The sequence below is a fragment of the Puma concolor genome, chromosome A2, assembly GCF_028749965.1.
Source record: "Puma concolor isolate L17-30 chromosome A2, mPumCon1.1.hap2, whole genome shotgun sequence".
NCBI lineage: Eukaryota > Metazoa > Chordata > Mammalia > Carnivora > Felidae > Puma > Puma concolor.
This window is the reverse complement of record NC_141668.1, coordinates 44,853,961-44,879,949: the sequence shown is the minus strand read 5'-3', so window position 1 is coordinate 44,879,949 and position 25,989 is coordinate 44,853,961. Positions and strand designations below refer to the sequence as shown.

General features: G+C 42.4%; 2 long non-coding RNA genes across 11 annotated transcripts in view; one reads left to right on the top strand and one right to left on the bottom strand.

Annotated features, from left to right (window-relative positions):
• Positions 1-6,912: 6,912 nt before the first annotated feature.
• LOC147583136 (uncharacterized) lies at positions 6,913-12,213 on the bottom strand. Its single transcript, XR_015245689.1, has 2 exons — positions 11,163-12,213; positions 6,913-9,441 (listed from the first exon to the last, which is right to left on the bottom strand). It is a non-coding gene; the product is annotated as an uncharacterized LOC147583136 (long non-coding RNA).
• The window catches only part of LOC147583135 (uncharacterized), an 82,595-nt gene continuing 64,331 nt past the window's right edge, over positions 7,726-25,989 (top strand). For 6 of the 10 annotated variants that reach the window (XR_015245681.1, XR_015245674.1, XR_015245673.1 and 3 more), the window contains exons 1-4: positions 11,470-11,618; positions 11,953-12,132; positions 13,284-13,383; positions 18,668-18,940. This is a non-coding gene — a long non-coding RNA (uncharacterized LOC147583135). Of the gene's footprint in view, positions 7,831-11,469; positions 11,619-11,952; positions 12,133-13,283; positions 13,384-18,667; positions 18,941-25,989 lie in introns of those variants that run through there. The other 4 variants (XR_015245676.1, XR_015245675.1, XR_015245678.1 and 1 more) reach the window with 4 other exon arrangements.

Below are 25,989 nucleotides of genomic sequence, written 5' to 3'. Positions count from 1 at the left end.
GGCTTCCATGTCCTCACCTGCACATGACAGAGGTGCAGCCAAATTGTGCGTCAAGGCCTTTCAGGCTGGGCTTGGGCACACCAGTTTCTCCTGCTCTCCTCTATCTTCCATCCTGAGTGAAGGGGGAGTTTTCCCCAGATCCTGAAATCCAGAATGTTCAATGGGCAGTAGAAGGTTCATAGGCTTTCAAGTCACACAGATCTAAATTTACTTCTGGCTGTGGGGCCACGGACCTGCTCCTTGACTACTCTGATCCCCAGTTTCCTCATTAGGAAAATGGGGCTATCTGTACCTATCTCGGAGGATTGTTATGAGAATTAACTGCAGTAAAACATACGAGGCACAGCTAGAGGGCCTGGTACATAGAAGGTGCTTAGTAAATGTTATTTCTTCTTTTCTTCTCCTGCTCAAAGGCTCCATCCTTCTAGGACTGTGTTACATTCCCCCAGGAAGAAAAAGATCAAAAATCCTGGTATACTGTGTTTTCCCATGACATGGTTTGAGGGGTAACGTCGCTTGAATGACGTCCTTGGGAGCACAGTGATTTGGTGTGAAGTGTCAACAGCTGAGATTTAATCCTGACTCCTAACCCAGGGGTGTGGTAGGGTCTTGAGAGCCATGATTCCCTAGCGTTTAAAGAAATAAAAGTTACGTTAATTCCAGCGGTCTTATTTCCAAGGTTACAGGATTCAATAAAGGAAACAAGATGAGAAAAGGGATTTCTACCTTTTTCATATTTATTGAAAGAAATGCATGCCCATCAACCCCCTTCCTGCTGCAATTTAGGCAGTACAGGATTAAAGTCAAAAGCTATTCAGACTGAGCCTTAGAACTTCAGTGAATGATTTACCTATTTGTTTCTGAGTCAATAAAAGCTCAGGACTAGACCTCAGAAATGAAAACCACAAAAGTGTTCACTTATTTTACTACCAGTCTCTCTGCTTTTATATCCCCTAACTTATAAGCCCTTTCTAAGTTCTCACATTTTTAATGTTTTGCCAATAAAAAGTGAGCGTGACTCCTTTCTTCCTACAGGTAGCAAGCCACGGCTACATTTAAGTGAGGCTTCAGACGGCACGGCTCCACGGCTGAATTCATGCAATCCTGGTACCGTCATGAAGGATGGCCTTTGAGAGCCGTTTTCTATAATATGTCTCTTGGCGATGCTGCTTCCTTGCTCACACAGCTTGCCTGAAACTTTGAGTTTCCTTCCTTCACTAGAGAGCCACAAACTCTAATTGTTCAATTAATTTTACAGCGAGACCAGCATGGCATTCACAAGAGTGTTGTAGGAGCATTTGTTAAGCACCACGTTTCACATACAAGATAGCAACTTGAACCAACTTTCAAAGCATTTATTTTTATTTACACTCATTCCAGCTTGCTCAGCAAGTGAGATGGCATGAGGCAACCTAGATGTCAGATAGAAGCAAGAAATAGCTCAATAAGTCACAGAGAATTTACTGACTGGCACAAGTTTTTGTGCATGATTTACGGTCTTAGGTCCATAATTTAAGGAACGCTCATGATTAACTCTCTGCTCTACTTTTTTTTAAAAAAATTTTTTTAATGTTTTTATTTTATTTTTGAGACAGAGACAGAGCATGAGCAGGGGAGGAGCAGAGAGAGAGGGAGACACAGAATCTGAAGCAGGCTCCAGGCTCTGAGCTGTCAGCACAGAGCCCAACGCTTGGCTCGAAACCATGAACTGTGAGATCATGACCTGAGCTGAAGTCGGATGCCCAACCGACTGAGCCACCCAGGCGCCCCTCTCTGCTCTACTTTAAGACAATGCACAGAAAAAATAAATTAAAAAGGACACTATATATTTAGCCTCACTAATAATCAAAGAAATACCACTTAAAATAATTGCAAGAGGGGCATTTGGGTGGCTCAGTCGGTTGAGCGTCCAACTTTGGCTCAGGTCATGATCTCACGGTCCGTGAGTTCGAACCCCACATCGGGCTCTGTGCTGACAGCTCAGAGCCTGGAACCTGCTTCGGATTCTCTGTCTCCCTCTCTCTCTGCCCCTCCCCGACTCGCACTCTGTATCTCTCTCTCTCTCTCCCTGTCTCTCAAAAATAAAGAGTAAAAAAAAAAAAAATAAAAAAAAAAAACTGCAAGGTTTCTGTCCATTAACTTGGCAAGGGTATTTTATTATTTTTTTTAATGTTTAATTATGTTTGAGAGAGATACAACATGAGCAAGGGAGGGCCAGAGAGAGGGAGACACAGAATATGTAGCAGGCTCCGGGCTCTGAGGTGTCAACACCTCAGCCCTGATGCAGGGCTCGAACTCATAAACCACAGGATCATGACCTGAGCCACGAGATCCAACGCTTAACCGACTGAACCACCCAGGTGCCCCTTAACTTGGCAAATTTAAATTGTATGGGAGAGTATATGAAGTTGGACACCATCATACACTTCTGGTATAGGTATAAATTAGGGCAGCCATTGTGGAGAGCAGTTTGGCATTCTGTGTCAAAACCCATAAAAAGAAAACTTTTGACCCAGTGCACTTCAATAATTAACTCTAAAGAAATAACCAGAGGGGTACCTGGGTGGCTCAGTCGGTTGAGCAACCAACTCTTGATTTCGGCTCAGGTCATGATCTCTCAATTTGTGGGTCTGAGCCCTGCATTGGGCTCTGTGCTGACATTGCAGAGCCTGCTTGGGATTCTCTCCCTCTCTCTCTCTGCCCTTCTGCCTCTCTCTCTGTCTCTCTTTCTCTCAAAATAAATAAATAAACTTTAAACAAAAGGAAATAACCAGAGATGGAAATAACCAGAGACATGCTCAACAATCTTTTGGCAAACACATTAGTGAAAGTATAATCCGTTACAATAAGAACCGGAAAGAAATAACAAACACCAAAAATTTAGTTCAATAACCAATGCCACGTCCATTCAATGAAACACTATATGCCTGTCAAAAAGAATTTTTCAGAGAAGATGAAAAAATAATTGTTACAAGAAATAGAACTACATAAGGGCATAGTATAGTAGCCATTTGATTTCAAGTAAACAGAAATACATGTGTCTATAGATATTTCTATGTGAGTATGTATATATGTATATATGCATGTATATGTATATATTTATTCATGTATGTGTGTGAGCTTAACGCATCATCTTTTTCCTAGACCACTCCCTAAACTTGTCCTCCTGCTTCCATTTCACACCAGTTAATTCTCTACAAAGCAGTAAGAGGACCTTCTTAACTAGATCATGGCACTGCCTTGCTCTAAATCTCTAATGCATTCTTTCTACATTTAGAATAAAGCTAAACTCATTCCCAATGCCTTCAGGACCATGTGTGGTATGTCCCCTTTCTGTCCTTCTGTTCTCATCTCTAACTCACTGTCTCTGTTTCTATATGAACAATGAATAACCTTTGGGCAAAACTGCTCTCATAATCTGAGTAAAGTTGCAAGCCACAGGTGCATGTTCTTCAAGTGGGTTAAGTCAGAGATGGGCAAAAATGTCAGACAACTAGATAGCAGCTCACTCAGTTCCTCTTCTATGTCACCAAGGAGTCAGTGGTGACGTGCAGTGGGGCTGGGATGGGGGCAGAGGAAGAGGAGCAGAGGGCCAATTCCCTTGAAATATTTATTCTCAACTTACTCCTCTGGAGCTGCTGGGAAATCTCAGGGGGATTGCTAAAATAAGCTTTTAAAGATTTCATGGTTCTGCTCTGAAAACGTAGCCTGGAGGGGGGCTTATTAATAAAATCTTTCTGCTATGGGTAGAATCTTATTTAGCTAATGTTACTTCTGTTTCCACGAGTTCCCTGACATTTGCAAGCCAACTAGTAACATGAACAAGGTGCATTTTGTTTTTGTTTTCTAAAGCTCCATTTATTTCATACGTGGGCTTCTTGTCCAAACAAGCTCACCTCACTGAATATTTGTTAAGTGAGAAAAGAGGGAAAAAAGAAAGTTAGGAAACAGGGATCTTTACTTAAATTTCCCACAGTCTTACCAACCAGAGATAAACACATGGGCATATATAATTCCAGTCACATATTTGTACATATAATATATGTACAATATATGTATATGTATAATATACATATGTATAATATATAACATATATGTTATACATAATATATACATATAATATATAATTATATATATAAATATATAATATAATAATATATAATATATATTAATAAAGACATACATACCATACACATATGTATCGGCAAGATCACATGTATATATCAACATGGGGTCAAATGGAAACATTATAATGGCTTCTCATTTACAGGAAGTACAGATTCCACAGAGAAACCCAGCAAGATCACCAGGCTGATTTTTCAGTTTTTCTTCAACTTGTCTACATTTTCACAGAAGGATCTTTTCCTGGCCCGCATTGTAATAAATGGGCAGAAAGGACAAAAGCTTAGCCAGACATCAACAGAGGCCAAACTTTACTTTGAAAAGCCAGAAATTTAGCTCTTGATTTAGCCACATTGACTAGGCTCCATAATTTCCAAACTCTGATGTTTTGCTCTTGCTTCCCTTTCTGCACACACTGACTTTCCCATCTACCTTCTGCGCGTGAAAATCCTTTATTTCAAAGCCCATCTCAAGTGACCCATCCACGTGGTCGCCTTTTTCTGGTCTGAATCCCATGCCTTTTCTTTGTAATTCTTTTAGAGGACTTATTTCAAACTGTCTGGTTCCAGTGGTTTCTCTGTTTGCTTGGCCTTCACTCTGCCCCAAAGAGCATCACCAGCCTAACTAGGGGGAACCAAGCCTCCATATTCCAGAGTTTACCTTCTCTTTTTTAAATGTTGTGTCAGATCCTGGTGAGAGGAACCAAGAAAAAAATGACTGAGGGGGGTGAATAGAAGGAGACTCAGGCCCTACTTTGCTGGAGAGGGACTAGTCCCCACTAAAGAGAGACCAGCAAGTGGCACGTGTATGTGTGTGTGTGTGTGTGTGTGTGTGTGTGTGTGTGTGCTGGCTTTCCAGCCTCCACATTAACTGCAAAAGGAAGAAATCCATCACTGGAAGCATCAATTTATCAACACCTATGAGGAGTCAGCCCTATTACTAAGTACTTCACCCATATCATCTTACATAATCTTTTTAAAAATCACATGGATAATCATTAATCCCATTTTAAAGATGAGGTGACTGAGGCTCAGAAAGGTCAAGTAACTTCTTCATAGTCACTTGGCTAAAAAGCAAGTTGGGAGGTAAGGCCAATTTTATGAGCTTTTAAGCCCATGATTTAACCATTTCATTGCACTGCCTCCCAGTGGAGACGGGGGTGCAGAGGTTTGGCAATACTTGCTGAGAAGAGGCAGAGAGGGCAGTGACCTGATCCAAGAGAGGCAGTATTCAGCCTGGAGCTGGACACCCCTCCTCTTCACAGTAGTAGCAAGTGTGTGTGTGTGTGTGTGTGTGTGTGTATTAGGGGAAAGGCAGGTGGAAGAGTCCTTGGGGCTGCTCTGCCCTGACACTTTATCAAGGAACACACCCCCCTCTTGAGGACATGGCCCAGGAGACACTTGAAGACTGGCTAGCGAGATTCAGTGGGATTCAGTGTGGGCTTCAGCTGGCTCCAGTCCAGTGAGGATGGCTGTCAAGCAGTTGGCAACTTTAGTTGGAAGAGAAGTTCTGGCTGTGAAGGCAAGAGAGATTGGAGTGTCGCCCAGGGAAGTGCTAGCTCATGCCTGAGTCAGGAGCCACTGAGAGTGTGGAAACTGAGGCAGGGAAAGGGCTACAGTTCCCAGGAAGCTCCCAAAGAGAAGGGATTTCTGGTTCTTGCCACTGAGTTAGTGAGTTGAGCTCAAATAGCTAGTTCTGTGTTATTCTTACCATTGAAAGTGTGCTTTAATCCTTGATTATTGGGTCTCTAGCACTGCCAGGGTTTAGATGAATATGTCTATTAAAAGAGGGGGAAAACCCCTAACTTTGGGGCGCCTGGGTGCATTAAGCATCTGACTCTTGATTTTAGCTCAGGCCATGATCTCACGGTTCATGAGATTGAGCCCCACATCGGGCTCTGCACTGACAGCACAGAGCCTGCTTGGGATTCTCTCTCTCCCTTTCTCTCTGCCCCTCCCTCACTCACACTCTCTGTCTCTCAAAATAAACTTTAAAAGAGGGGAAAATAGGGGTGCCTGGGTGGCTCAGTTGGTTAAGGTCCAACTCTTGGTTTCAGTTCAGGTCATGATCTCACAGTTCCTGAGTTCAAGCCCTGCATCAGGTTCTATGCTGACAGTGTAGAGCCTGCTTGGGATTTGCTCTCCCTTTCTTTCTGCTCCTCTCTGTCTTTCTCTGTCTCTCTCTCAAAATAAATAAATAAACTTTTTTAAAAAGTTAAAAAAATAAAAGAGGGGACAAAACCCCTAACCTACATGCAGTTACTTTGGAATGTTAAGAGAATAAAGGTTCCACGTGACTGCCCTGCCCTTGCACACTGCTCTGTGCTTCTAGTCACGGTTGGGAGGAGGAAAGCCCTCCTACTGTGACCTTAAGCCCAGCCTAAAAACTTAGAGGCTTGGGAAGTTGTCAAGGCAAAGCTAAAGTGGAGAACCCGGAGACTGCTCATTTGGTCACGGAGAGTGTATTACCAATTCGTTCACTATGAAATGGAAGAGATAGGAGGTGATACAACATAGGAGGCTAAGTTGCTACCAAATAAATTAATAGGAATTTTGAATGTTTCCTCTGGGCAGCTGACATGACAGGGCTTCAAGACCCTGGGACATGGAGAGAAAGGAAGATAGTAGAAAGATCTCAGCAAAGAGAGTAAAAGTGGGCCCCCAAACAGCAAAGAGGGACAGCTGGGGCCTTAGGAAGAAGATGCCACCAGTAAGGGTCTCTTTGTAAATGTGCATTGTAGTTAAGCTCTTCGTTATGCTGCGCTTTTGTAGCATGTATGAATTTTAGAAGTTGTAAAGCAAGTGTGCAAAATAAATCCTTTAATTTTTTCTAAAATAAAAATTAACTCGTTTTTTTGAGCTTCCCTCTCACTGAGGTCCAGAAATGTTGTCTAATTCAATTTGATAATCGAGAGAGAAAAAAACATAGTTTCATCATATCTCTCCATCCCTCTCCCACTGTCTCTCTCTCTCACTCCTGATTGGCATCTAAGTTTTGGGGGGGGGGGGGTTGGAGCCTCAAGGCATCAGGACAGTAGAGACACTGCATCTTGTAGGGACTGCATTCGGTTGCAAGTAGGAGACAATGCCTTGTATGACAAAGAAAGACTGGAAGTAGAAGTCCAGGGTTGATAGGGTGGTTCTGTGGCCCTAGCAAGGACCCTAGCACTTTCTACCTTTTTCCTAGCATTGTGAATTTTGTCTCCATGCATGTCTCCTGGTCAGTGCCAGGTAGCTCCTTCACCTTCAGCATCTTGTTTCCATTCCAGAAGGAAAGAAGAGGAAGAGCAGAGGTCAAAAGGCACAGATTAGCTGCACCTTTTGGAAAAAATTTCCCAACTTCTGCTTATGTCTCAGCAGCCTCGATTGTGTCCTACCATCATTCTTAGCTTGAACAAAGTTTGACAATGTAATTTTGTGTTCTTTAACATCTCAGAGCAAAATGGCTGTGTGGTACTACAGAAGAGACGATGGCTTTCATCAGGCACCCGGCCGTGTCTCTCACAGATGTCAACTGTCCACATCAGCGTCCTTGGAGACACAGTTTCTCCTCAAATGCCTAGGAATCAACCTGATTTCCACTGACATTTACCTTCCTTCTTCACAGCAGATTTTATTCAGGAGACGGTGGATGGAAGGGTGATCTTACTGATTTGGGCATCTAACACTAGAGGAGACCCAAATGCTGTTTCAAAAGCTACTCATTTGGGTAAGTGAATCCGCTGTAGCATTTAGATTACTCTCTTTTATTCTTACTCTTGGGACCTGGGCACTGCAGTAACATCTGCAATTTACTAAAGGCTAGAATAGATCTAAATCCCACAGAAAATAAATGTTTCCATCTCATGCTACTCTCTGATAAATTTCAGTGCTTAATTAACCCCGGAACCTCAAACAACACTCTGTAAATTCTCTGTCTCTGAGCAGTGGAATCTTGACAATGTCCTTTTGTTCTGGAATGTGAGTTTCTTTGGTGAAAAAGATACAAACACATCACCCCTTTTGTCCAGCTATTGAAAAGCAGGTCTCCAGATAATTTAAAGATACAATGAAGTAAGTAGCTTTTGCCTTTTGTCAAGATCAAAAGCTGACTTGAAGATGAATGAATTACGATTCATTCCTAATGACTATCAGCACATTACCCCAAACTTTCTGTGAGCTATTCTATCTGTTGTGTCAAAGGAACACTTTGGGGTCAACAAGTTTGCACTGTGTTTCATGAGTTTCTCTTGGGTTAGTGATGATTTAGGCTCCTTTAGGATTCTCTGGCAGACTGCCTTTTCAGACATCCAGCATCCTCTTCGCAGAACACTGGATGCACAGCAACTTTGGGGAATCTTCCCTGAGACACTGGTGTCTGCAGCTCCTGGTCTGACAAAAGGGAAGACTGTCCAGGGAGTCGATAAAAAAAATTGTCACTCTTAGACGTCTGAAAGGAATAAGATCCCTCTGGGAGGGCTTGGGGGAGCGGTGAGGACTTGAGAGACTAGAGCAGCTACTATTCACTCCTTTTCAGTCACAGACCTCTCCGAGAAGCTCATGAAACCTACAGATCCTCTATTCAGACACACAGACGCTCTGCAGCCCCTTTTTATGTGTGTATTCATTCAGGGGAGGCAAAGAAGGATTTAAGCTCACGTTAACAGCCTTTACTCCAAGAAGACAATTGTTGTCCTGGCAGAAAGTGTGGCCATGCCTCTCCCATCGTGGCAGAATCTGAGGTGAAGCAAGAGGAAAGGCTGAGAAACAGCATAAGATACAGCAGGGAGCATCGGATCCTAGCTGATTTCTTCCCACATGGCTACTCATCTTCAAAGCTGGAGATCTCAGCCCCTCCTTCGGTCCTGTCCAATCTCAGATGTATGGACCAAGCCTGGCATTTTTTCAGCTCTGTTCTTTCACTTGCGGGTCTAGATCAAGAAGCCAGGCTTTTGCCATGCTCTTATGAAACAATCCTTGCTATATATTCTATTTTCAGGCTTGGATCTCATCTTTTGCCCTTCTGAGTTTCTAGAGTCCTGTCCCCAAGATGTGAATGGGCCTTGGATTTTTTCTCACAGCCCAGCTCTCACCTTTCTGTGCCGTTGGCCGTGATTACAGGCTGATTATAGTTCATATTATTTCCAGATGACGCCAGGAGAAAGTGTCAGCAATGAGTGATGGGCCTTAGGTCCTCTGGAGTTTTTCAGGTTCAAGTTCATCAATGAAATAGGTGCCCTTCAATACCTTTGTATCTTCTCCCCTTTCCTTCGTGAAACATTATTTTGTCAGATTCTATTAGATTCAAGGTCATATCTCCTGTCTTCAAGAAGTTTATGCTCTAGTGGGACAAAAAGAGAAATATAATGTGATATGCATCATAAAAGTAAGATAAACAGTGAGGAGACTGTGATACACAATGCTCAGAGGGAAAAAAATACTGGTTTTGATCCAAAGGGTCTAGGAAGTCAGGGATTTGAACAGAGTTCTGATAGATGGTGATGTTTCCTACAGGACAGGCATTCTCAATCTTCTCTTTTATAGACCTTTGAGAATCTCGTGAAATGGGAGAAAAAAAGGCTAAAAAGGTCTCTGAGAACTGTGGTAAAACTAGCTCAGAATTAGGTCCTGGATTGTGCCCACAAAATTGGAGTGACCTGTACAAGTCCTTCTTCAAGATGCATCTTGATGACTGTATCTATAAAATAGCATTGAAGGACATATGATTAGATGATAATCCACATCTCCATTTACTTTAAAATTATATCACTATATAATTCTATGACCTAGTTCATCACTCTGGATACTTAGGTTATTTTAAAGAAATTACATATTTTCCTAACAAAAGACACAAATATAACCCTTTTTCCTCATCCAAAAAATCATAAAATTGTTGGAAAGTGCATGATACACACACTGGGATTTTAAAGAACCTAACATGTTACACATGTTTAAAGGGGTTCCTCAGAGTAATAAAGTCCAACCTTTACTGAGTCAATTATGTGTCAGGAAAGTTGCTAAAAGCATTATATACATTGTATCATTTAATCTTCGCATTAAGTCAGTGGATTAAATGCTATGGTTATCATTCCCATTTTACAGATGCAGAAACTGAGGCTTGGAGAGATAAAGTTACTTTCCTAATGAATCTCAGTTGGATCTGAATTTCGACATTCTGACTCTTACAGCTTAAGTACCCTATGGCTGCTGTGGTTAGTGGAGTGAGATTTCCAGTGAAGTGAGATTTTTCATCAGTGTTTTATAATGCTTCTTAGGTCACAGATACTGTGAACATCTCATGAATTCCCAGTGTGTAAGCTTTCATCCAAAAAGACAAACACATCCACACACACACACTTAAAAAAGTGCACTTGTAGATATATTCAGAATCCCAGAAACTCTTTTGAGGGCCATCTGTAGATTCAGGTTTCCCTACTGAAAGCCAAGAATGGCTGGAGCAGACTATGGAAGGGCTGGTCAAGATCAGTCAAGGACATAGATGACTCACCTCGTCTATCTTTTTGGAAGAGTAGAGGGCATGGCTGTTGGTTCAAACAGAGGTAGAGTTGGCAGAAGAGGCCCATACAAGGATGCCCCATGACAGACTGTCAGTCTGGTGAGGTTACTGACATACCATTGTACAAGGGGCAAGGACATCAGGACTCATACCGTCCATGACAGCAGGATCATCTTTCCCCAATCACTCTTTTTTTTTTTTTTTTTTAATTTTTTTTTTTTTCAACGTTTATTTATTTTTGGGACAGAGAGAGACAGAGCATGAACGGGGGAGGGGCAGAGAGAGAGGGAGACACAGAATCGGAAACAGGCTCCAGGCTCTGAGCCATCAGCCCAGAGCCTGACGCGGGGCTCGAACTCACGGACCGCGAGATCGTGACCTGGCTGAAGTCGGGCGCTTAACCGACTGCGCCACCCAGGCGCCCCTCCCCAATCACTCTTTATTCGCCAGAGACCTCCTTGGCTTGTCCCGGAATATAGCACCCCCTTGGAAGTGATGTAGGCCTTTCAAAACCAATTCTAGAAAAGCGCATTCTCTCTGCTTACCCTTCCTCATGGCGAGGCAGGCAGTCAAATCCAGCTGTTGAATAACTAGCACACGAAGGGTAAAAATTCTCAAATGGTGGGTAAAAACTCCAACTCAGTTGTGTTTTCCCACCGAAGAGAACCCCTTGGAAATCAAGACTGAAATGTATGTCACAATAACACATTTGCTGCTTCCTTTGCTGCTTCTCTTCCGGATGTTTGTGAATTTTTGTTTCACCCGGACGAGGCCGGCTTGCGAGGGAAAGGTGATGCCGTTCGTCCACTAGGGGGAGACTTGCCCACATTTATAACCACTCCTTGGGGCGGCCTGCCCCTGGCTTTAGATAAGAATTGGAACTTGATTACCGCAGCAGCTCATTTACTCCGTTTCCTTGGCTGAGCGAGGCATTTGAGTTTGATTAACAAGATTTTCTACTTGAGGTTCAACTCTCATTTTCCGAAGCGCTGAGGACGGGAGTAAGGACTATTATGCAAATAAGCTAGTGACTCCCCCTGCCCCTCCCTGGAGGCGGGGAGGGGGGGGGGCTCGGAGATGAGTGGCTCTAACTGGACCCTGGGGGTGCCCGCAGCCCGTGCCTTATTTAGGGAAAGCGCAGCTGCCGCACCGGGAGCTCCAACGTGGGCAGGGCTGCGGACCCAAAATACGCACTCTGCAGCCGGCCCTACCGGTGCCTTTTATAGCTTGTTTGCGGCCAGGCTGACTCACACAGCTAAGACAGCAAAATGTACCTGAAGCGACGTCTGATGGTATTCAAATATCCCTATTTTCTTTTCTATTTTTCTCTCCCAGCTTCCGTCCCTCTCCATCACCTCTGCCAACTTACGCCTCCACCTCCGGGCCTCGGAGCCGCCTTGGCAATGGCCAGTCCTGCGATTGGTTCCCAGCGGTGAAGAAGCTACTGACTCCGACCTTGTCTGAAGGTTACTTCTCAAGTTCGTGCATTTTCTCAGCGATGTGCATTCAAATTAGGTCTGGAATTGTGTGTCTTCTGTCAAGATTTGCAACACTCATAAACACACACACCCTTCGCTGAGTTTCATTTTTCTGACTTTGGAAATCATTTGAATCAGAAGAGTTTTCTTTGTTAAACCGGAAGGTGGAGGGCCTGAGTGTCACATAACGTGCCCACCCTTCTTACTCCTTGAATTTGAATTTGTAGTGGGCCTATGCAGTTAAAGAATAGCCAGGGAGCTCAGCTATAGATCTTTATTTTCTTTTATTACCCTTAACATGTACTATTTGATTCAGAAGAGGGACGACCATCCTTACCTGCCACTATTCTCCATATCTGGGGACACCTTCCTAATTTAATATCTATCTAAAAGCAATAAACTAATTTTTTTTAATGTTTTAAACTGAAACCAATGGTAGGTATTTTGCCTTCTAAGAAAAGAAGTATAGTGTATATTGTTGGGGGAAACAAACCCTGTCTGCTGCTACTTTTCCATTGCAGAAGAGAGGGGAGGTTGATAGGGGACAGTTCTAGGAAAATAGGAGCACTGGTAAGTGTGGGTATACAAAGGTAAGCCCTGAGCTGAGTGTGGATGTGGGGGGCAGGGAGGAGAGGAGACTGTTCCTCCACAGGATGAATTTGGGTAGGTGTGCTCTGAAGGGAGGTGCTGTGGAGGGGGCTGGAAGAGGAGGGAATGGAGAGTGAATAACACAGTGTCTGAAAGACATAAAGAAGATACGGTCTCTAAGCTGCAAACCTCCTCCGTCTCTCCCACACCATCAGTAAAGTCCATAGGTCCAAAAGAATTCTGTTGATAATTTTTTAAGTGTGGACCAAGAAAATGTCCAAGTCTCATTTTCTTTTTAAAAAAAATTTTTTTTTACATTTATTTATTTTTGAGAAACAGAGTGAGACAAAGCGTGAGCGGGGGACGGGCAGAGAGAGAAGGAAACACAGAATCTGAAGCAGGCTCCAGGCTCTGAGCAAGAGGGCAGCACAGAGCCCGATGCGGGGCTCGAACCCACGAACTGTGAGATCCTGACCTGAGCCGAAGTCGGACGCTCAACCGACTGAGCCACCCAGGCGTCCCCAAGTCTCATTTTCGCGTGTATTCATTCTTTCCACAAATAGTTCTTGAACATCTACTATGAGGCAGATTTTATTCTAGGTGCTGGTGATACAAGAGTGAAGCTGGCAGTAGAAGATTCCTCCCGTCTCAGTCCTCGCCTTCAGAGGGAGGAAGAGAGACAACAAACAAGTGAACAAAAGTAAGCAAGATCATTTCAGAGAGGGCTCAGTCCTGCCAAGACTCACACAGTGGTACTGGTTACAGAGTAACTGGGGCAGGGAAGAATGTGCATGTCCCTACCCAGTCAGGAAATTGGAAACCACTCCAGGGTACTGAAGCAAGGAAACTTCGATACAGAGCATTTATTCTACATTTATTGGAAGGACTGGAGGAGCAAAGGGAAGATTCTGTCCATGGGAGGCAAGGAAGAGATAGGAAGGGAGGGACAGGGAGAAGAAATGCCTTCTCCTGCGTTTGCTGGAGACATAGGCGGTGGCTGCAGCTTTGTAGACAGCAGTCCTCAGATCCTGCTCAGGCATAACGTGCAAAAAACCGCAGAGGCTGTTTACCTTGGCTTCTTGTTCTTAATCTCTAGGTGCCTCCACCCAGAGGTGCCAGACTGGCTTGAAATTCTGTAGACAGCAGGTTCCTCTTCACTTTTCCACACAGCCAGATGACAATTCTAGCCTCCTCCAACATATTCCATAGGAGAAGGGAAATTTTTTGTTTCTAAAAAATAAGACCAAAGAGACTCTAGAATAAGAGACACTAGGCCATGTGAGGGGTTATCATGTTCTCTAAAAACCTGAGCATTTGATACTGACATCTGAGGGGTCCCCAGTGAGAAGACCAGCCCCGACAATTTCTTTACACTATACACATCTGTTAAATAGGAAGAAGGGATGTAAGGAAGTGGAGACATTGAGGACAGACAAATACTGAATTATTTTTCCACGGAGAGGAGCACAGAATAAGCCAGTAGCTGGAGCAAGACATTAGGTGAAGGGTTTTCAAGTATGAAGGGTCTGTAGTATGGTTGGAATAAGGCAGCAGGGAGGGCGAGATTGATGATGCAGGAATGAATGGAAACTTACAGGAGCCCGCTTCTTGGGGACACAAGAAAGGCTGGGGGAGGGGGGTGGAATACACAGAATAGCTGGAAGGCGCAATGTGAAAACAAGGATTCAAGGGTGGTGGAAAATCAGAGCCAGAAGTGAAGATGACTAAGCACCCGGGAATTAGCAAACCCCCCCGAGAAAGACATGGGACATTTAATAAGGTGTGGAATGATGGCTTGAGCAAATCTTCACTAGGTCTTAAGGCACAGAGTGATCTGTTTCACATCATTTCTCGAATAGAGGGTTTATTCATTTCTCAAACAGAGGTGGAATATTTTAAAGCTATTTCTAACGAAACGTTTGTCTAACCAGTGTTTTCACCTTAGCCTTCCCTTTTGCAGTTTTGTCTTTTACTCTTTTATATGCATACCTTGTGTTCTTGCCAAATTGGCCCATAGGAGGCCCTCAACAAGTATTTATTGAATTAATAACAAAATTGGACTTACTCTCCCTGTCCCTGCTGGAGCTCCCAGTTCCTGCAGTCCATGTTTTCCTAGATCTGCACTTTCATTTATTCATCTTTGTACTGTTCTTTCCTCCCCCAATACCCTCTTCCCCCTCTCCCTTTTCTGCTTCTTGAAATCTTATTCCTGTTTCCTGATCCAGCTAACATGCAACTTTGCCAAGTCCTCTTTGACTTTCTCGCTCAACTATGATATCCCTGCCCCCTTTCCTCCTGTGGAATTTTCTTTATCTGGCTGATGTCTCTTAACATTCTGTGTCCAGGGTGATGGTTATTTGTGGAATTATGTTCCCCACTAGACTGTGAGCGCATTGAGGACAGTAACCATGTTTTATTCACCTTGTTCACATTGAGCCGCCCGGCACAGCCTCTGGTGAATAGGGAGTATTCAACAAATCATAGTTACATTTTAATTTGACTTCCCTCCCCAAGTGTTAGGACTCATTAGTACACGGACACAAACCAACTGGTGCCCTGTTGCACTGGTGCTGCCTCTTTTAGCTGTAGAACAACCTCCTAATCAGCCCAGACTACAAACAGACGGCTTCTTCTTTTCATCACTTCACTTTCATGTTTAAAGACTTTTTTTCAAATGCAACCGCCTTCCTCATAGCCTCTGCAGAAAAACACAGAATGGCAAGTGCCCATGGACACAGGCACGTTCATGTGCACACCCGCACGTGTACACTTTCTCTTTACCTCCTACCAACTGAATCCTGATAAATATTGTGAATCAGTTTTTTTGAAAGCCAGATTCATTGTGATATAATTTGCATACAGTAGAACACATCATTTAGGTGACTATTTCTATGCATTTGGATAAACACATTGTACGAGTTAGGTTCTTAAGAGAAATAGAATCAGTAGGAAATCACATCGAGAGAGAGAGATGGATAGAGAAATTTATTTGAAGACATTGGCTCACACGATTGTGGGGGCTGACAAGTCCAAAGTCCACAGAAGAAGGCCAGCAGCCTGGAAATCTTGGCAGAAATCAATGCTGCAGTCTTGAGGCAGAATTTCTTCTTCCTCAGGAAAATCCCTGTTCTGCTCCTAAGGCATTTCAACTGATTGGATGAGGCCCACCCACACTATCAGGGATAATCTCCTCTACTTGAAGTCAAATGGTTGTAGGTGTTAACCATATCTACAAAATACCTTCACAATAACACCTAAATTAGTGTTTGACCCAATGTCTGGATACTATAGTCTAGCCAAGCCCACACATAAAAAGTACCATAGGAGGCATACAGCTCTATAATCACAACCTTAATGAAGATACGGAATAGTTCAATTATCCCAGAGAATTCCTTCATGCCTCTTTGTGGTCAATACCACCATCACCCCCTGACCATGCCCCCAGCCCTGTCAAAGCCCTGATCTGCTTTATGTCCCTGAACTTTTGTCTTCTCCGGAATATCACATAAATGCAATCACTCAACATGTGACCTTTGGAAATTTGCTTTTTCTGCTTAATATGATGTATATGAGATTCATCCACGTTAGTGCATGTATCAGTAGATTGTTTCTTTTTATTGCTGAGTATATTGTCTTGTATGGAAGTACCATGATTCTAAATAAGTTTTGTGGATGGGAGAGGTACGCCTCCTACATTGTTCTAAATCACACATTATCAAAGTTTGAAATTTTATAGGCATACAAATCAAATTAAAAAGACTAGAAAGCCCTCCTAGACATAACTCAATGAGAAGTCAGTTATGAAGTACACTCCCCCAATGCCTGCACAGGTATTTGGCCTTGAAAAAAAATAAATGATTTCATCGGCCACGTAGAGTCAAAGCCAAGGTGTATTTTAAAAGCATCAGTTATCATAATCTTTTTATTGGCCATATGGCACAACGAACTATTTTAGGCTAGACTCCGTTAACTCTGATTTTCATAATGGCTAATGGCTAAGCCACAAAATCAGATCAGGGAAAGGTTGGACTCCCGAAGTAGTCATGAAGAATGCTAAAAAGTATAACACTGATGGTCAGACATGACAGATGGTCAGAAATGACAGACTTGTGTGTTTTGGAGTAGGTGTCAATCACTCTGCATAAAAAGGAAGTGTGACTTCTATCCACTTGATCTGACATAGCAAAACTCCCTAGGACCCATGCTCAAGAAGTCAAGTTGAAAGTCTATGATCTGGTCTGGTCCAGTTGGGCCAGCCCATCTGGATTTTTAATGGACCTCAGTCTGCTATGACTAAAATCTCTCCCTCCTCATCTATGATATTCATGACATAGGATGAAGGCTTTAAAAAAAATTTTTTTTTAAAAATAGATGGTAGGATCTGGAACAAGATTTGAATGCCTTATAAGCTCAATACCAAAGTTGACCTATTTTCCATCGTCTATTGTGGAAACAGGTAAACAAGTACAAGCAAGTAATTGGACAAAGAACTAAAAAATTATTAATTGTGATAAGTCCAAAGAAGGAAGTAAATAAGGAGCTGAGGTTCAGAGCATTCTAGATGGGTGAAAAGGAAGTCTTCTCTAAGAGTTTTGAGAAAATACGGCAGGGGGATGAGTTTGGGGAAAGAAGTTACTGACAGAAGGAGCAGCATGTGTAGAGGCCCTAACAGAGATTCAGGGTAACCGGAAGAGGGTAAGCAAGCAGGTGAGGGACACAGGACAGGGTCAGAGGAAATGTCAGATCAACTGCAGCTTGTGGGCATGATAAGAAGTTTGGGTTTCCTTTAGTGAAAGGGGAAGCTTTTGGAGGGTTCCGAGAACATGGGGGTCAGATGATCCGATTCATGTTTTAAAAGGATTATTTTTGCTGCTATGGGACAGCGTTTTGCAGTGAGACAGGATTGGGAGAAAGGAGAACAGCAGGATACAGCTTGAAAAAGTCTAGGTGAGAGAAGATAGTGAGAATGGAGACAAGATGAGAGGCAGATAAGAAGATAGTTGCACTTTTGGAGACGCAAGCAGGCCCTGTTAATGGATTGTGACTAAGGAGTAGAGGTGAAGGGAGAAAACAGGCTGATTTGCAGATTTCTGCCTTGAATGATGTGGTAAGGGTTTTTGACATTTAATTAAACAGGAAAGACTGGTTCAATATTGGTGCCTGGAGCTCAACAAAGCTGAACTACTATTTGGGGATTTCAATATCACTAATATTTAAAGGTATGGGAATTGCTGAGATTACCTGGGAAGAAAGTGTGAGAGAAGAAGAGCCCCAGACAGAACGTGGAGGAAAGACACCATTTCATTCAAGTGAAGAAGAAAGAGGGGACCAAGAATACTGGGGACAGTGAGATAAAGAAACCCCAGGAAATGTGCTGGAAAGGAAGTGGAGAGAGTAGTGCTTTAAGAATAGGGGAGTCATGGGGCGCCTGGGTGGCGCAGTCGGTTAAGCGTCCGACTTCAGCCAGGTCACGATCTCGCGGTCCGTGAGTTCTAGCCCCGCGTCAGGCTCTGGGCTGATGGCTCAGAGCCTGGAGCCTGTTTCCGATTCTGTGTCGCCCTCTCTCTCTGCCCCTCCCCCGTTCATGCTCTGTCTCTCTCTGTCCCAAAAATAAATAAACGTTGAAAAAAAAATTTTTTTTTAAATAAAAAAAAAAAAAAGAATAGGGGAGTCATCTGTGGGATGGAGCTCTGTTGAGGGAATAAAAGAAATAAGGGGAAGAAACTGGGCACTAGTTTTGGGAATAGGAAAGCAACTGTTGACCTTGACAAGTTTTGATGGAAGGGTCATGGGTGGGACTTCAGAAACTGGGAAGCAGGGAAGCGGAAATATTGTGCATATGGACAACTTCGTTGGAAGTTTTGCTGTGGGGTCGAGCAATGGCATGTCCTCTGAGGGCAGAGGGAGCTGGGAGGGAGAATATGGGGTTTAACAAGATGGGAGATATTATAATTACAATTATATGTGGAAAGAATGATTCCTAGTAGGTGGCACCAGTGGTGCAGGGGAGTGAAAAGACGATGCCCGAAGGAGGCAGAGGGCATGAACTTGGGGAATGCACCTGCGGCAGGAAGGGAAACATTTCCTCCACTGGGGCCGGAGGAAAGGAGAAGATGGATGCCCGTGCTTCTGATGTGGCACCTGGTAGGATGAATTAAGGACCATGGCCGGCACCTGGTAGGATGAATTAAGGACCATGGCTGTTATCTGAGAGGAGGGGAGAAGGGAACCTGGAACACCTCAGCAAAGAGGACAAGGTAGGAAGTCAGTCTTTCTTTCTTTCTTTCTTTCTTTCTTTCTTTCTTTCTTTCTTTCTTTCTTTCTGTCTTTCTCTCTCTCTCTCTCTCTCTCTCTCTCTCTCTTTCTTTCTTTCGCAAAATCCAAGACTGGAGAAATGAAGCATATTGATCAGCACTGTTGAAGGCTCATGTGAGATATAGGCCGTGAATTTATGGTGAAAACAATTGTCTAGTCTGTAAGATTTCGTGCAGCCGTAGTATCTAATTTTTTCAGCTGTTTTGTTCAGCTGTTCTGGTGTAGACACGGGAAAAGAGGATGTGGGGTTCAGGTAGGATTGGTGTTTTATTAGGTAGATAAAAAGGAAGGAGAATGAAGGAATGGGAATGGGATAAGGTTGGAAATGATGAGCCACAGATTCTAGGTTGGACATTGTGGGAAATAAAGCCAAAGCAGTGGCTAAAGAACAGTGAGGAAATGATGGCACTTATTATTCTACTTGGGTAATATCTGCAGCCTAGGAAGCAAAATGAAAGCTGGAGGTTTCAGGTTTAAGAGGTCACATTGCCATGCTAAGAGAACAGGGACCACTGCTGTAAGAAATTTATAAGCTTTTAACAACCTCCTGTTAGAAGTGGTCATGAGCTGACTCTTTCTCTGTAAGTTACTCATAGCTTCAGGGAAGAAGAGAGCCCTGTGTTTGTATTTGGGACCGCATGGAAGGGGAAACCTGGGGAGAATGTCCCACTGCATAACAGTGGTGAAGCCCTAAGGGATAGACCAAGGTGGGGTGGGCAGATTCCTTGAGGAAGAGAGGAATGCCCAGGGCCTGAGAAGGATCCTGGGTCTCAAAGCAGTTGGGTGGAAAATTCCAAGTAAACTTCTCCCACAAGGAACCTGAGAACCTGTGATGGAGGTCTGATTTTGTTATCGTTAAATGTGGATTAAATTAACTCAGTTATATTTAAATAACTCCAGCAATCTCCTCAGGAGCACCTAATGAATGGTATTCGTTTCCCTATTAGAAAGGCAGCATGTCATATTGAAAAAAAAAATGAAATTTAGGGGCAGATGTATCTAACCTTGATTCTTGACCTTGCCACTATTTGGCCATGTGTTCTTGAGCAAATTGTGCCACTTCTCTGAATTTCAGTTCTCCGATCTATAAAGCAAGGCTGATAATAGTGCTTATTCATATCTTTATTCTAAGGCATAAGTAATTAAGGTAAGGAAACAATTTTGAAAATTGCAAAACTATGTGCAACGTTAGTGTAATAGGAATGAACACTAGTCCACAAATATAGATGTGTAAGGAATATTGTGTTTCATAATTTTCCTTTATATCATTTGTTTAAGTTTAAAAAAATTTATATTTTATTTTATTTTATTTTATTTTAATTCCAGTGTAGTTAACATACAGTGTTGTTAGTTTTGAGTGTACAATACAGCGATTCAGCAATTCTGTATGTTACTTAGTGCTCATCATGATAAGTGTACTCTTAATCCTCTTAACCTATTTTGCCCATCCCCTCACCCACCTCCCCTGTGGTAACCAGTTTGTTCTCTATAGTTAAGAGTCGGTTTTTGGGGGTGTCTTTTCTTCCTTTGTCCATTTGTTTTGTCTCTTAAATTCCACAGATGAGTGCAATCCTATGGTATTTGCCTTTCTCTGACTGACTTATTTCACTTAGCATTATACTCTCTAGCTCCATCCATGTTGTTGCGAATGGCAAGATTTCATTATTTTTTGGCTGAGTAATACTCCATTGTGTATATTCCTTGCATCACTTCAAGTCTGAATCTGAGCTCCACCCACCCCTGAAAGTGCTCAAAATTCAACTTTGACATTATTCAACTGCCACGTCCTCTTACTATCTCCTAATATTCAAGGTTCTTGGTGTTTCCCATCACACCACAACATTGCTTTGGTAGATAGCCCCCGCCGGTTACTACAGAGACACCACACGACTCCATCAAGCCCAGCATCGTCTATGGCAAACTTGGTGAGGTCAGCCTTCGCAGATGGACTATGGAGCCATCTTTGCAGAGAGACTCCTACAAGGGAGAAATCCCAGGCCTACTTGAGGGAAGGGGCCTCTTTTCCTCTTCAACCTTGGGCGATTTTTCTTCTCTTTCCTTGCCCTCAAAACAAAAACAAAAACAAAAATAAACATCTTTCAATCACTATACTCTCCTTCTGGGACACTTAATGTTATTTTCTCAAAGGGCTTTGGCTTTTACAAGTTCGGGAAAAACCATTACTTGGGAGTCTCTTTGCTTTCAGCTCTACCAAAATTCCTAACATGAGGCTATCCCAAAGGACCTGGATACCTCTGTGAAAAGAATTAAGAGGAGAAAGTAGAGAAAAGACAACCAAAGCTCTTTTAATAAATTATATTCTGGGGGCGCCTGGGTGGCGCAGTCGGTTAAGCGTCCGACTTCAGCCAGGTCACGATCTCGCGGTCCGTGAGTTCGAGCCCCGCATCAGGCTCTGGGCTGATGGCTCGGAGCCTGGAGCCTGTTTCGGATTCTGTGTCTCCCTCTCTCTCTGCCCCTCCCCCGTTCATGCTCTGTCTCTCTCTGTCCCAAAAATAAATAATAAAAAATAAATAAATAAATAAATAAATAAATAAATAAATAAATAAAAAAAATAAAAAATAAATAAAATAAATTATATTCTGTAGTGGTTATTTTTATTAATTTATAGGCAATCTTGGCATGGCGATCTTGTTGGATAGTTTGCCTCATTAAGGGACTAGCCAATTCAAGAACTTGGAAAACATTGACTTTAGGAGTAAATGAGATATACATGAAAATTTTAATTCTTTCAAGGAAGATGCTATCTAAATACCAGGCACTGAATGAATAGGAAATATTGGCCCATTTGATAATGCAGGTACTACCTTCTCTTAACTGGGAAAAGTATCCATAACTAGGCACCATTTAGGAGATCCATACATATTAACTGAACACACAAATGGACACTTATAAGCCACCTTTTTCCAAGAATGGCTTGAAGCACTGAAGCAAATTTTCTATTGAGGGTCTGGTTGCCATGTTCAGCCAGCTGGGGAAATGAGCCTCACATGGCCTGTTAGAGTCAGTCCTATTTGACTAGATAGCGGTCCATCTGGCTGAGCACACAGTTCCATCCCCTCCCATGTTCCTGTGCCTGAAACGGCAACAATAAACACCTCATTTAAGACATTGCCCCTGTGAATCCAGAAGAACAGTGGCAAATTGAATGTCACTACATGATGTGTGCAGTTCATCAACAAAAAGGCTCTAAGGAGAAGACAGACCCCACCAGAAATAATGTGCATGAATGAAAATTCTTACTCATTATTTAAAAATCAAAACAAGGAATCTTAAAGTATTATCTAGTTTTATTCCCTGCCTCCACACAGCCTGAACCCACTACAGCGTTACCAATGTTTACCCGAAATATCCAGACAAAGGAAATCTGTTGAGGTACAAAACATCCCTCCCTTTGCCTTTTAAGCCATCCTTTTCTACCACATTCTTGTTCACTCAAATGCTGGAGTGAAGGATCCCAAAACTTAATGTAGAAGATAAGAACAGGTGGCTAATGGGATAAAGATCTAATAAACCAGCATTCAGATTTGGAGAACTTAGTTATATTTTGGAGGCAGATTATTTAATTTGCAAAGAAAGCAGCAATGTAATACATTTACTTTGCAAAATACTGGAGTGCTCATCTTTCTCTAATTTTTTAAAAGTAATCTCTACTCCCAACATGGGGCTCAAACTCACAACCCCAAGATCAAGAGCTGCATGTTCTACTGACTGAGCCTGCCAGGCAGCCCTCTGTCTTATTTTTAAAATATGAAACTGTAAATAATAAAATATTTCAGTATAAAGCCAATAGTACATTTGTCTTATGAACTCCAACACATTTCAAAAAGAAAGTGAAGCCCCAAGTGATAAAGAAAATGGTCCAAGGTCACACAGACAGACATAGGAAAACCTTGATTTAAACCTAGTAATTAAATGCTCTATGGTGACTGAGCATTTTAAGAATGTTTCAAAATGTTTTCTTTTTCTGTCTCTCCCCCTTTGTCCTTAGTTTTGATTCATCAGAGTTTGAATGTTATAAAGTACTCCCTTTTATTTGCTAAAAGAAAGAATGAATCTCTTGGCTTCCCTTATTGCTCCTGAACTAGTGGGCCGGGGTCCTCACATCTGTGCCAGATGTGAGACATTGAAGCCCACCAGCTCTACAACTTTGGCCTAAATCTGACAACGTTTGTTCTCCAATTTACAGAAGTTAATTTTTTAAACCTCAAAACATTTCAGCTGAACCAGTGTGTCAATTCCAACTATGACAGTAGATAAAAACAATGTGAAATGGAATGAATGGGTGAAATGTGGTGTCTGGGTAGGAGGAAAGAAAGCATAGTCAGAACCTGCTTCTAGAAAGAGTAAGGACTCCACACACACACCTAAATCTTCACAACTCTGCAGCTCTGGCTGACCTCATTTTGCTCAGTCCATTAGCACCTCTTCCTACGGCTGAAGACTAGGCTAGTTTAGAACTAGTGGACATCACCAGAACTGTCCTACCACCATCCTGACATCCCTTGATGTCCAAACTTCAGTGACCTGCTTTGCTAAGCCCCAGATCTATGTTCGTCAGTGGACATCTTTCTGCTCGATCATGTGCAGCTTTTTCTACTCCAAGCACACATCGTCCAAGGTGAGACACCTGATGGCTCAGCAGTGCTTTAAATCACCTCTTGTTGATTCCACGGTTTAATGGTCTTGTTCTCCACCCTATCTCAACCACTCATATTTGAAGATAAACCTTAGACATTGTCCTTAATAACAACCGTATGATCTCAATTTGCATCATCCCAATTCTGACAATCTCTACTTCCTAAGTTTCCAGCCCACTTCTACTCCCACCTTCATCATTTTTCAACCCTTCAAAGCACTCAATCCATTAACCTGAACACATTTTCTCGGTTAACGTCCTCATAGCCTCGTTTCCCTCATTACTCCACTTAGATTCCATAGCTCATTACACTCACTCTTGTGCACTATCTCAAGAGTATATTACGTTCACTTGGAAAATGCCAGGTGTGGTTCAGTCTCCACCTACTCTGCACCTGCATCAGTGGGCTGAATGAAAAACATAAAATATTTCACTTTAAATGTATGACCACCAACCTCAGGTAGGCTCTTTTCCTGTCATGTTGTCATTCTCCCAAGGATGCTGTACCATTCACGCTTCCTTTCTCAAACCTCCCCAAATTTCTTCTTCCACCTCATTCTAAGATGATGACTTCAGTTTTATTCTATTGAGAAAATAGAATAATTTGGAAAAGGATTTCCATACTCCTGCCTCTGAAACTCTGCACTGCCTCCTTGTTAAAATGGTTGAATTCTAAGGAAATCCCCTCTGCCTGAGATCCATGATCTCTCCGTCGTCCATGGAATTTGCCCCTGCAGTCATCCCCTCTCTGTTCTGCATCATTTAACTCTATATTTTTTTGTTGTTGTTGAGAATAATTAACATACCATAAAATGCACCTCTTTAAAGTCTACAGTTTGGGGCACCTAGGTGGCTCAGTCGGTTGAGCATCTGACTTTGGCTCAAGTCATGATCTCATGGTTCTGAGTTCGAGCCCTGTGTCGGGCTCTGTGCTAACAGCTCAGGGCCTGGAGCCTGCTTTCAATTCTGTGTCTTCCTCTCTTTCTCTGCCCCTCCCCTGCTCATGCTCTGTCTCCCTCTCTCTCTCTCTCAAAAATAAACATTAAAAAAATTTAAAGTCTACAGTTCAATTGCTTTTGATTTACAAAACTGTGCAAACATTACTACTATGTAATTCTAGAATATTTTCTTCATGCCCAAAGAAGCCCTTTACCTGTTACCCCATCCCTCCATCCCCCAGTCCCTAGAAACCACTAACCTACTTTTTGTGTCTATGGATTTTCCTATTATGGGTCCTTAATATAAAGGAAATCATACAACACGTGATCTTTTGTGACTGGTTTCTTTCACTTAACCATAATGACTTCTAGGTCCATCCATAATGTAGTATGAATCAGTACTTCATTCCTTTTTTGGCAAGGTAATATTCCACTGTATGGATATACCACATTTGTTTAACTAATCGCCAGCTGATGAACAATTGGTGGTTTCCACTTATCGGTACTATAAATAACTCTACTATGAATGTTCATGTACAAGTTTTTGTGCACATATATGTTTTCAATTACCTTGGGTATATATAGCTAGGAGTGGAAATGCTGGGCTTATTGTAGCTCTGTAACTTTTAGGAACTGCTGAAATGTTTTCGAGTGCAGCTGCACGATTTTGCATTCCCCTCAGCAATGTGTGAGAGTTCCATTTTCTTCGCATTCTTACCAACACCTACTGCCCATCTTTTTTATTATAACCATTCTAGTGGGTGTGAAGTGATATCTTATTGTGACTTTGATTTGCATTTTCCTAATGATTAATTATATCAGCACATTAAGAAACAATGCATTCTTTCTAGTTCCCTTTTCTCTGGTTCCTTCTCTGGATGCCTTATCTGTCTGTCCTGGGACAATCTGCTGCCCAGAATATTTCTCATCTCCTCCACCCCCACCCAACCCCAGCCAAAGGTCTCTGTCCTATTTGCCATTTCTGTTCATCATGCCATCTCTTTAAGGAATACTGGTAAATGTTGGTGTCACATTCCAGGTAACATATTTGCAGTTTCCCAGAATTCTTAGATGACATAAAGTTTTACCCTAAAGCAACGGGTACATATAATGATGCTGTAGCAGATTGCTAAGGGAGTTATTTGGGGACAAACAATCCTTTCTTCAATCCTGGATTTGAAAGCCTAGTCAATTTCATCTCAGGAAGCCACTTAAATATGTAAGCTCCATTTTCATGTTCATTTAAAGGAGATATACTAAGTAATCATTAATTCCAATCAAAACATTCTTTCTCTGTGATCCTAGCTGTTTTGTTGTTTGTAACAAAACATGAAGATAAGTTCTAAAAATCATTTAAGCCTGTCAAAGGAAAATTTAATAAACTAGATGAAAGAGG